This window comes from Xiphophorus maculatus, chromosome 6 (genome assembly GCF_002775205.1).
Source record: "Xiphophorus maculatus strain JP 163 A chromosome 6, X_maculatus-5.0-male, whole genome shotgun sequence".
NCBI classification, from domain to species: Eukaryota; Metazoa; Chordata; class Actinopteri; order Cyprinodontiformes; family Poeciliidae; genus Xiphophorus; species Xiphophorus maculatus.
Genome location: NC_036448.1, coordinates 2,427,085 through 2,440,375, shown reverse-complemented (window position 1 = coordinate 2,440,375; position 13,291 = coordinate 2,427,085).

Genomic DNA, 13,291 nt, shown 5'->3' with positions numbered 1-13,291 from the left:
CAAAAACAAACAAAAAAAACTAACAAGATACTGTTTACTTGCTCAGTGACCTTTCAGTACTATGCCACTAATAATTAACCAATTTGTCAGTTACAGATAGAGCTGGAATCCAAAATAAAGGAAAAGGCAATGTAATCAAAGTAGGAGGAGTTGAACATGAACACATGACGCCGGTCTCTACGGCAGGCTCCAGTTTATTTAAAAAAATGATTTCATACATACAGACATAGTCAGCAGTGTACCCACATGCTTTACAGTGTGAGTACACTGTAAAGAAATCTTCTGATCTTCATTACCCATGTCCTCAAAACATTCTGCCGGTCAGAAGATTATCCCCCATCATGACAAATATGATATTCGCAAGAATAGCTTTTTATGCTGTTTTTGATAATGAACTTTTACATCATGTTGTTCATTAACATGTGCAAAACACACAAATAAACTACAAACAACACTTTGTTTCACTTTCTATAAGTCTGCTAAAAACTATCCAAAACATACAAAGGTTTCTTAAAATGTTCTCATAATCACGTGACATTTCTAAATATGAAACCTTTACAAGTCTCTTCACTCCCTGACAAACCCCAATGTGTTTACTGTGATATTATGAGACAGACAAACACAGCTTTGAGAGTGTGTGTGGAGTGGAAGGAAAATGATTCAGTGTTCACTCAGATGTACAGTGATGTGTATTTGCCTCCCTTGATTGATTTACCCACCAGTAAAATTCCAACAAAACATATCAAAGTTTGTGAAAAATGCAAAATTACAAACTTAGACTTATGAGTACTTCTGCAACGCACTGTACATTAACGTGCATCTACTTAGATTTAAATATGTAGGTCATTTTATGAAAAATGATTTGTCTCACTACCACGCTGTCGTCATTTTGAAATGTTTCTGTCCTATCTGCAGAAGGCGAAAGCTGGTGGTTGTGGGCCAGGAAAACACCCTGAGATTATTGAGACGATTATGGGCTCAGTCCATCATGTGAGGACTTGAGTAGAGCTGCAGTCTGCCTGATGAAGTGGGAACAGCCTGAAACACGTCGGAATGAACGCTAAACTTAGTCTTCCCAGCAGCAGCAAACGCTTTCAGAATAGTTAATGTGGGAAAACAATGCAGGCAAATGATTACAGAGTGCTTCTCGGTATTTAAGCAGAGTTAAATATAGAGAGAAGGAAAATGTGGGCCAGTGAAGTTAAAATACAGTGAAACATCAGTTAAAAGTTGTCTGCTAAATCACTAGCTGCTTTCTGTCACTCGAAAGCCTTAATAGTTAATCAGGCTGAACTTTCACATCCTCAAACCTCTAGACTCTTTGTCTCCAGCCCTGATGGAAACACACATGCACTTCTGCAGCATCGTGACTCATGAGTGTGTGCTTGTGTTTATTATTTCCTTTACAGTGCTTGATGCCTAATCTGCATAAAAGAAATTCAGAGTAGCACTTCCTGAAAAGTCTCATTATGTCAAATCATGAGCAAAATGTATCAAAAATGCTGTCTGATGCATAATATATGATTTCTGTGTTGAACTTGTGGAGAACTATTTTCTGTTTCAAAAAAGTACAGCCTTATCCAAATTACACTTATTATTCTGGAAAATATTAAGCGACCACTTTAAATTAATTTCTCTGATAGGTATGTGTTTGAATAATATGAGCGTTGTTCTTTCATTTTATGAACTACTGACAACATGTCTCTGAAATTCCAAGCAAATATTTTTATTTATTTGAAGAAAATGAGAAATGGTCAAAGTAACAAAAAAGATGCAGTGCTTTCAGACCTCAAATAATGCAAAGACAACAAGTTCACATTCATTTGGAAACAATGCAAATTTTTTTGTAACTCAGGAAGAATTCAGAAATCAATGTTTGGTGGAATAAGCGTGTGGTTTTCAGTGGGGTTCAGTGCAGTGGACTCCTCATTTTTTCCAGAGTTGTATTTGCAGATATCCTTTTTTCTAAAATATTTGAAAGAAACGCATCTTGGGAAGTGGAAATGCCTAGTGCTGCTTGACAGACTATTGGCTGGAATATGCCATTCCTTTTCCTTGAAGCTACAGCCAATCGGCTGTAGCTTTTGAGGGGGCGGCTAGACATTGCTACAGTAATTAAAATGTACTCCTTTGTAACAATTCCATTGTCTTTAAGCACTTGGAGTCTGCCCTGCTAATGGTTTGGATCCTAGTAAATCAATCAAACTCCAAAACTGTTAAAGATTTGCTAGCCAACATGCTGCTATTGTGTTTACATAAATAAAATTTTGAAAAATACTCGGAAATATAAATTGTAGCGCAAAAACTAGCTAGAAAGTGGTGAGTGCTAGCTGCTAACAGTTGGTGTTAAGCCTATTTTATGAATGGGGACTTCAGTGTTTTCTTTGGCATGGTGGAAAATGTGGAGTTAGCCAAAACACCCAGTAGCTCAGCCCAGATTAGCATACTCTCTTTTACAGAAAGAAACTAAGTTTGTGATTCCCCTGAATAAATACTCCCAGACTGAAAAGTCTGTTTCCAGGAGTCTTCTACAAACCTTTTCACTTACTCAGAACTCCAGTAGGCTCAATTTTATAAGGAAGCGAGGCTTTTTTATGGTCCTCTTAAAATAGAATTTCCAAAGTGCTTCATCGTAGAAGCAATAAAATCCACAGTAATATAAATTGATTGTAACTTCATCCAAGGAGCAGCCATTATCTGTTCAGCGAGACTCTGCTTTCTGACTGGGTTTTAGTGCATGTGAGCCCACTTACTGTATGACAGCTATAAGTCACACAGCTCTGAGTCCAGCTCAGCAACAAACACTCACAGATGTTCTACCTTTGTCTTCACAGGAACCTTCGAGAAAACGTTTCTGGTTATAACACACCCAGAACACAAGTTAGTGGCAGGTAGAAAATGAATTCTATAATATTCACTGTAGAAAGTTCAAACAAAAACAAAAACATACCCAATGAAACTGGGAAAAACCATAGTGAACCTTTAGGGCTCAGCTTTTAGAAGAATTTTAGTTGTCAATCACACAGAGGCCAAAAACTTAGTTTAGTTGAACCAAGCTGTGAAAACTCATTCACAGCTCATCTTTCGTTTCACAGAGGAAGAGCGATGCTTCCTGTGCAGGAAAGCAACAGACACAAAAATAATGCTACCACTTCTACTGAGGTAATCTCTACTTGTACGACTAAGGGCTGTATCTGATCTCATGTCAGTGTGAGCATGGCTGTGATTTTGACTGTGCGAGAGTATGGCAGGTAGCGGTGAATATTTGTCAAAGGTCAGCTGTGGTGCTGCAGGTTCAAGTGTGAGCAATGCATCAAAACCCACAGATGGTGAGCTGATTATCTCATTGTGAGAAATGAATCACACCCACACAGGCCGACAGATGCAATTCTCTCCAAAGTAATCATCTAAAAAAAAGTATTTATTTTTTACATATAATGTATTTTTGAATTGAATTTGAATTAGAATGTCTCATGAAGGTCAATGTTATTTGACCTTCATGAAAGTCACATTTTCTTGCTGTTTTTCTTTGCACAGCATCTGGCCTTCAGTCTGATTCAAGATGTGCAGTTGCAAACTTCCATGGCTGCATCATGTTTAGTTTGTCATCATTAATCCTCATTTCATGTTGCTGCACCCGCTTATCGAAATATCAACATTTATCAGCGAAATAAAGTCCATAATTCATGGTCAATGTACCTGCTTGTAAAACTGTTGACTTATTACCTGTATTATAGTGCATTTAGTCAGTAATGCACTATATTGGTTGTATTTTCATGGAGTTTTTTCCCTATTTTATGATATTCTTCTGTCTTTTGCTGCATGATATTCTGTTATTTGATGTTTTGTGAACAGGCCCTTGATGAAAATGAGAACTTATTCTCAATCAACTTAACCGGTTAAATAAAGCTGAAAAAAATGCTTGAGAAAAGCATGTAAGGTTGCACACTATTGTGGCAACAAGTGCTGTCCTCAAACAGTCGTGCTGTACATGTAAATACTTGCCTAAGAACTCTGCTGAAATTGAGTGTTTTCCTCTTGATCATGTGGTGTGTAAAGATAGCTTGGGAAACACCAGGTGCTTGTTTGAATTCTGATTGTGTAAGTTTGCGCACTTACAAACACTGAACACATGAGTTTTGAACTAGAAAAAATAAGCCATTCAAACCCCTTATTTGCAGTCGACAGGCAAAGTTTGTCTAGTTGGAGGTCTTCTGCTTCCTCGTCTGAATACCTACAGCCTCACACCAACTAGTATGAAATTAGTATAGAATTGTATGTAACTTTTACAAAAATATGTTTCTACATACAGTATTTGTTAAAAATATCATATCATACCATGTCATGAGTGTATGATATGAGACAGATAATTTGTGAAAAGATCGATTTCCTCCACCTCCTCCCTGTGTTGCTAGTGCGAGCTGCAAAAATGCCCCAAAAACAACCAATCAGAGGCAGGAGGAGGGGCTTAGCCCTGTCAATCAACCTTGTGAATGTGCTGAGAAAAAAAACTCACCATTACAGTAACTGTCATGGGTGGCCATGCTGACTAGCCTTAACATTTATGACAGAATCTCCTGACAGGAGAACCTATATCGTAGCAGAGAGCGAGAGGGGACAGAGAGAGAGGACAGAGAGAGGACAGAGAAAGGGACAGAGAGAGAGAGAGGACAGAGAGAGGGACAGAGAGAGAGAGGACAGAGAGAGGACAGAGAGAGGGACAGAGAGAGTGGACAGAGAGAGAGGACAGAGAGAGGGACAGAGAGAGAGGGGACAGAGAGAGAGAGGACAGAGAGAGGGACAGAGAGAGTGGACAGAGAGAGGACAGAGAGCGAGGACGACAGAGAGAGAGGGGACAGAGAGAGATAGGGGACAGAGAGCAAGGGTGACAGAGAGAGAGGGGACAGAGAGAGATAGGGGACAGAGAGCAAGGGTGACAGAGAGAGAGGGGACAGAGAGAGATAGGGGACAGAGAGCAAGGGTGACAGAGAGAGAGGGGACAGTGACACAAAACAGAAATGACTGAAGCTAATGAGACATTTGGAACAACATAAATTCATCTAAACAAACAGGATGAATGTTGTTTTTGTTGCAGTATTTTACGAGGATGTCATGTTGAACTGAAATTCTACATCAAAAGCTTCCCTTCACATGGTTTTAGTCTTAAGTCTTCATTAGTTTTTACTTGGTTTGCGCTCGTGTGTCCTGTGCAGTTCACCATGCTACTGCTAACTGAATGGTGTGCAGCAGAGGAAATCTGGTTAATCTGTTTGGTGTAAATGTGATGTGAACTGTAAGAAGTGAACCATTAGAAGGCTGAGTGGCTCTGCTGTCAGTTTACCACACATCTGCTACAAACTAAGAGCTTAACTAAGTAAAGTCAAGAATGCTGCTTCCACTTGTACTGTTGAGAGGACAGGAAGAGCTTAGCACGACCCAAAGAATCAAGACCCACAAAACACACCAAGCTGAACAGCTGCAGGAGAGTAATTATAGATTAGTAAACACACAATCAGACCAGAGAGGAAAGACTAGAATGAGTTCACAAGTTCATTCGAGGGAGGAAATAATGACTGGAGAGCTGAGATATCTAATTTTATTTTCCATATTAACAGAGGTTTTTGTCCAAAAGTACATAATTTCTCACAGCCGTCTGCTCCCTAAAACCATCCATCCTCTGGCTGAAGGATCTGCTTCTGGAAGTTGAGTAGTTGGGGCAAACACACCCACGAACTTTGGACCAGTCACACAATAGTTATGCATGGAGAAGGGGGCTTGAAAGGCTTGTGACAATAGGGGGTGAATGACGAATGATGATGATGATGAATTTGCACACAACTATCATACAGGCAACCTCTTCCACTTTGGTATACCACTATCCTCTGTAAACTGACATGGACCTAGCACCACAATTTGCTGCAGACAAGCTCCTCCCGCAATTTCCATCCAGGAGTTAGTAACCATTCACCAATCTTAATTTTTTAATAGGAGGTATTTAATGAATAATTATATGTAATTCCTCATTGCCTCAGGTAAATGTTTCTCAAAAGTATCCACGTCTCCTGCAGATGCAAAAGCCGGATAGTGGAAGCGGAGTAGTTGCATAAAGCACAGTAACAATCCCTCTGATAGTGCATCAGTCAAACTGCATCAAAGTCTATATGAGTCCATATGTAGAAGACGTTGCTGTGTCACTGCACTTTTTGCTACCCTGACCTCAGTTTGGATTTTTTTTTTTCCAGATGGATTACGATCAGAGACAGCATCAGTGCTTGTATTCAGGAAGTGCATTTTTCATATATTCCATGCCCGACTTTTTATAGACCCTTGGAAAAAGAGCAGAGGCATAAATTGAGTTATGGAGTTAAACTGAAAGGCCTTTGGAGGCGTCTAAGAATAAAAGTAAAGTCCTTTCCTTAATCTCAGTCTCTGTTCTCTGAGTGGTTAATTGAAGGTGTTTCAGATGGATGTTTTTAACGACTTCTTGTGTCCATGGATAAAAGTATTCATATCACTTTATTCACATTTTGTCACATTATACCCAGAAGCCTCAATGTAATTAATTGTGATTTTGTGCTATAGACCAACACAAAGTTGTACATGGTTGTGAAGTGGCTTTCAAAATCATTTCTGCAAATTCAAATCTAAACTGTGTTTGGATTGATGTTCAAAACCTCCGTATTGCTCAGATGAGATCACATAATTGGTCAATTTATTTGTTTAAGACTCAAAATAAACAGTTTTGCCTCAGGTTGAGACCCTCATGCCTTTACTTGGGATTTGGGTGGAAAAACTTGAGACTTAATTGTGCCAAAAAAAACTAAAAAACTTGGTCTTGTGTTCAGATGTTTGCAGTTTGTCACCCAATCGGTGACAAACTTCTTTCATTATTAGGTTTCTTAAATGGCAGGAATGAATGCCAGATTTGTGGATTGTGTGACTAATAGATAATCTGTCAACAAATTACTCCACCTGAGCTGCAGATCTCTGTAGTTCCTCCAGAGTTACCACAGACTTTTTAACTACTTCTCTGATTTAATACCCTCCTTGCCTGGCCGGTGAGTGTAGGTAGAGAAATGTGTCCTGGTGGGTTTGCAGAAGTTTCCTTTCTCCACCTTCACTGGATTTTATGTGGACGTATCAGAGTTAAGAGGGTTGGATTCAAATCCATGACACGCAATTTGGGAAAAGATGCACAAATTATTTGCAGTTTGCACTTATACACTGTTGTGTTGGTTTAACCTTGTTGTGGGAAAGAAAAACAATTGCCAAGCACCAGAGACAGTCTGTGTCCTGAGCAGCTGCAGAAAACAATATCTAACCTTGGGTGTGTTTCCGAGAGGTTCAGTTGGTGAGAGCACATAAGCATAAGAACATAGCGTAACATGACTAACATATCATGAAATATGTAATGATGCTTAACCCACCAGACTAAACATCATTTGTACATTTTATATAGGCATTTTGCACACCGGTAATGGGGACAGTAAAGATGTATTAAGCTAGGTTTCCAGGGGGAAGGGGGGGGAGGGGGATGTTGCACACCAAATGTGATATTCCTGCAGCTTTGCATTGGTCTCACCCTGTTATTTCCAAATTATGATGCTTGCTTCTGCACTTCTAAATTTTTGTAATTTTTAAAAAATTTTAACACCAAAACATGCTGGGCAGTGGTGGACTGCCATGCACCCCTACTAGCAGGCTGAGCAGGTTTTCTGAGGAGAACCCCTGAAAATGCTCTTTAGGCTGTAAAAATGAGAATGCGAAACATTTAAGGGGTCTGGATTATTTTTCAAGGTATGTTCTAGTCCAGTGTGATTTTTTTAAATTTTAATTATTATTAGAACTTTCCACATTCTTTATGTGTATGTTAGTTTCTAAAGCTACAAACTGTAAAATCTAAATCTAGACCTAACCCTAATTCATCCATCAGTCAGAAACAATAATCCAACTTATTTAGCTCATGCTATGATCTGTGTAAATATGTGGAACAGAACAAACAGCAACTGTTGCTGCAGGTCAGACATGTTGCCTGCTTGGGGTTTAATGTGATATGAGCCCCATGTGTCTGACCTTCATCTAGTTCAGTTATTGATTAAATACTTTTATAAAATCCCCATGTAATTATAAATTGCCTTATACATAACTTCCATACATAAGATATTATGTACGGAATATATATATAATATATTGTGATAGTTGTGTCATACTATCACAAACTGTGATAGTATGACAAGCAAATGTGAAAAAATATGTATTTTTCCACATTTGCTTGTCATACTATCACAGTTTGTGTGTGTGGGTGTGTGTGCTTGTGTGAGAGATTCTGTTTGCACAGGAACAAAAGCTGTTGCCTTCTTACTGAAGACAGGGTGTTTTGTAAATCAGACACCAGAGCTCAAAGTAACATGAGCTCAATCATTGGACCAGCATGTGACGTCTCTGCAACACATTAGCATCCAGCTTGGAGTGTCAGCTGGCCTGCAGTGGGTACTGATGGTAAATGCCTGAACTTGTACAGCGCTTTAGCCACAGCTGCCCTGCAGCGGGCAGACAGACAGAGGCTGCCATGCACCGGCGCCGTCTGACCACCAGCAGGCAGGCCGGCTGGAGAGATGGACAGAGCAGAGGTTTGGTTACTGGACACACTCCTGCCACTGCCGCCCTGTGCTGATGGCCGGGGCTCACATAGACAGGCAAGGTGAAACACAGGTAGTGTTTTATTAGTTTATTGTATGAACAAAGGTTTAAGACAAAACAAGACAAAATTAACAACAAAAAAATCTGGCAAAATAAAAAGCAGTAAAAACCAAAGGATACATATGAGGGTCTGGTTTTTATCAGGAGTATTAACCCTAAATGTATAAAGCAATCAAACCACTTGTGTTTGATTGCTGTAATGCCAGTAAAGATTTTTTCAATAGATTATTGAGAATAAATAAGTAACATAATGTTTGACATGCTTTTGTTTTTGATCAAATTAAAACAGATGCATATCTTTTCAGAAATGCCTTTCTCCTTGTCCTGGCTGAATAAAAAATTATGTTAAATCTAGAAAAATCTTGGTCCAAAGTGTTTCTGATTAAAACAGTGTCAGTGTGTGTCTCAACTTCATTGTGTGTTTGTGGATTTGCTCCAATAGGATGAACTGTTTGCATTTCTGCCGGAAAGCAAACAGTTTGTCCTATTTGCTTTCGTCCTTTGCTCCGTTTAGGAGCCAGAACTCAGAGATCAGATCCTGGTGAATCAGGTTTCATCTGCAAATTGATTTTCTCATAAACCAGAATAGCACAGTAAGTCAATAACAGTGAATAACTCTGTCTTTACTTCCAAGACGAACTGGGGAGAAAGTGAGGGACTGACTTTATGAGACACAAACACAAAATTAGTAGCAGGCAGACTATTATTGATCATAACTTTTTATTTAGTCTTTTATTTTATAAGTCTGCTCTGACCAGAGCTGTAACAGGGATTTTCTGAGGTCCTAAAAATGTCTTAGATCTGTTTCGGTCCACAGACAGCAGGACTATTGAACCACTGCAGAATGAGGTAGAGTGTCTTTGAGGCGAAGAGGGTTTTTTGCCTCTACTCATGAAAACTGAACTGCACTGCAAAAACACATCTTACTAAGTATTTTGGTCTATGTTTTGGTGCCAATATCTTCATAGACTTGAAATATGACAAAAATGACCCATAAGTAACTTTACAGGAAAATATGGGAGCTTGTTTAAAGTCAATAATTCATTGATGAAAAAGTACTAGATCAACTGGCAGAATATTTTACTAAGAAAAATGTCTTGTTATAAGTAAAATAATTTGCCAGTGGAACTAATACTTCTTCAGCAAGACTAAGGAATTGTTGACTGTAAAAAAGCTCCTATTGCTAAAAGTTACTTTTAAGTTTTATTTCAAATTAACTAAGATATCTGCACTAGAAACTAGACTGAAATACTTTGAAAGACTTTGTGTTTTTGCAGTGCTCTGCTGTTACTGAACGCTTCCTGAAATCTGCGTCTGTCAAACTTGTTCTGTGAAAATAGAAAACTTTAAAGGTCTGAAGTCAAAGTAAGCATCTAAGAGGAGGGCGTCCAGGGTGAAGATGACTGGCATGGGGTTAACTGGAAAAATCTGAAAATTTTTGGTTTTGTACGTCTCCTTATGTTTGTAATAAATAGTTACTCGGAGTTATTCTTGGTGTTTCACATGGGAAGGCCATTGCTGCTAAACCATGATATACCAAAGTCTTCATTGTGAATACTGTAACCATAGACTTTCTCTTTAAATAACAATATCTTAATGCAAACATTACATTAAGATATTATGTAATGTTTATAAGGTTACTTATAACCTTATAAGGTTAATGAAACTTCATTTAGATGAATAGTTGTTATAAATGCCATTGGAATGCAGAAGACATTATCTTTGCTTCCAGTCTTACACAGACCAGCCATTAGATGATAAACTAATCTCTAGGTGAGTAAAGTGAGGACACTACAGCAAGTAAGATATTAACTCTTCAAAACATGTCAATAGAATCCCATAAAAAATAAAGAGAAAAAACATCTGAATCATCTCTCAGGATGATTTGATTTGGGTTTATTTATCTAAAAAAAAAAAAAAAAAAAATCGGATGTGCTGTGGTGGAGCAGAGGTTAAGCACTACCCACATAAGGAGACCTCAGTACTCGACGCGGCTGTCGCAGGTTCGATTCCCGGCCTGGTGACCTTTGCTGCATGTCTTCCCCCTTCTCTCATTACCCACTTTCCTGTCAATTAACTATCAAATAAAGGCCACTAGAGCCAATAAAACCTTTAAAAAAAAAAATTTAAAAAAAAAAAAAAAAAAAAATCACTGAGATCCTACTGAATAGGACATGCTGGATATTTAAGTGAATATACCTTTAACTTCAGACGTTTATTGCTAAAGCAGACTCTGTTGAATCCTGTCCTCCGGTGTCGGTGTGGTTTATTTCAGAAGGTTAAATCAGAGTAATGTGGTCTGAGTTGGGTCGAATCCAGCAGCATTTCTGAGGAAACTGGCACACCTCTCAGCTGAATTCACATGACCACAGCACATCCTTCACAATGTCCCTTTATACAGTCACTTTGTTCACAGATGCACTGCAGCCAGCCTCAGCTCAGGAGGATAACAGCAAATGAAAGGTGGCTGATTAACCATGTCAGCAGTGAGCCACATGTTTCAATCATGCTGAGAGGTGACTTTATGAAAACAAATGAAGCCATTGACCTGAGTGAGACATGAGAAGTAACACTTAAAAGCTTTACTTGAATCCAGAATTGAATGTCATTACATTAATGGCAAACAAGTATAAAATTCTAGATCCTAATATTTAACTGCTTGTTCCTCCATGGCAGCAATAGCAGTCATCAAGTGTTTGTTATAAGTGGTAAAGTCTGCTAGACCAGCGTTTCCCAATTCCGGTCCTCAGGCCCCCCTGCTCTGCATGTTTTAGATGTGCCTCTATTCCAGAGCAGCTGATTCAAATGATTGCATGACCATCAAGTGCTGCAGAAACCTGTTGATCACCCATATATTCAATCCAGGTGTGTAGCAGAAGGGAAACACCTAAAACATGCAGGGCAGGGAGGCCTGAGGACCAGAATTGGGAAACGCCGTGCTAGAGCACTGCCAGGCCCACTCTGTTTTACAGAATTATTATAATTCAGACACACTGGAAGGTTTCTACATGAGCAGTCAATTTAAAGTCATGTTTTTTTCTTCACCTTACTATTTGGGGTGTTTTAATATAAGAGTCACTTGGCGCACAAAACTCCACCCACTCTTGTTATTTATCTAAAAGGCTCGGTTAGTTTTATGCAACATCCACTCAAAAGCTCCACTTTTGGCTGACACTGGCTTAGAAAAAAATATTTTTTGGAAGTTGTCTATGTTTTTTCAACTGAATTAGGACTATTTTGCATCACTGGATCCAAAACTGACATCCATTTTTCTCAATCGGGTCAAGTTTTTATTATTTCAGACAATAATTTCTCTTTGAAATTAATAATGTAAGTAATTAAGAATTAAACAGACTAAATCTTAATTTAGTCTGAAGTCAAAGTAAGTAGTTATTAAAACTACTTGCTGTGTTTACTAAAGCTGTTTTATTATTTCAAAATTTGCTTGATGGGAAACATGTAAGAGGAAGGAAAAAGCAAAACAGAAGAATCTGTAAATACATCAAGTTATCTGTTCTTTCAACCAATCTAAAGTATATTCTGTTATCTACTGTTGCTCTGATCTTTAACTGATAAGATTTGTAAAATGAAACCTGTGACCACATGCAAAGATTTTGTCCATCTGGTGAAGCTTAGAAATAATGAACAAACCCAGAAAATGACGTGGTAGATCCTTCCTTGAAAGCAGCTGCTTAGAAATTCTACAACTCTAGAAACTGAGACCTCAGTGTTATAAGTAAAATGCCTGAACTCATGTCTGTGACTGAAGCGAAACAGATCAGTATCATGAAACCACAACATGCCAGCCATCAGAGGAGGGGAAAACCTCTGACGTGTTTCTCTTCCCGGGCCACTCAAAGGAACTCACAGTTCCGGCCAAAAGTACGCAGGAAAGCGAAAACTGGAGAGATGTGGGTATTTTTTTTCTCTCATTCATTCTCCATCTGTAGAAACTGCTACACACTTTTGAGGAAATCTTATTTGATCAATAACAATGCACAGAGAAAACATCGACTTTGTAAAATATAGGCAAAGAAGCTCTATTCCAAGTGTTTTTTTTTGTTGTTGTTGTTAGACTTAAAGTTGTATATAATATATCAGCATACATTGTTTTCAATAATAATTACTGAGAATCAATCAGAACTTTATGCAAATTGTAGCATAAAGATCCAAAAACTCCCCAGGGGGAATTTTTTAATGCTCTGTTCTCTGTTAGCACAAACTCACGTTTTTCTGTAGATTCTTTTGAGGCTTCAACATTTTTATCATGCCTACTGTACATGTATTTACAGTAAACTGAAGAACAGCTAACAAATACAATCCACAAAGCTATGATTACAGGTGCACTGTTTTCTGACATTTAAGATAACATATCTCTCATTTGGACTTTGGATAGCTGATCCCCAGATGTAAAACTAAAGATTATAAAACCAGTTTGGTTTCTGCTGTTTCTATAGTTTTCAATATTTTAAAGTATTCAGCACTTAGACATTTTAAATCATGTTCTATTTATATTTATGGTGTTGTCTATGTTAAATATCTTGTTTGACACGAAAAAGCTGACCCGCCTCCCTGTGACCACATCTAAATA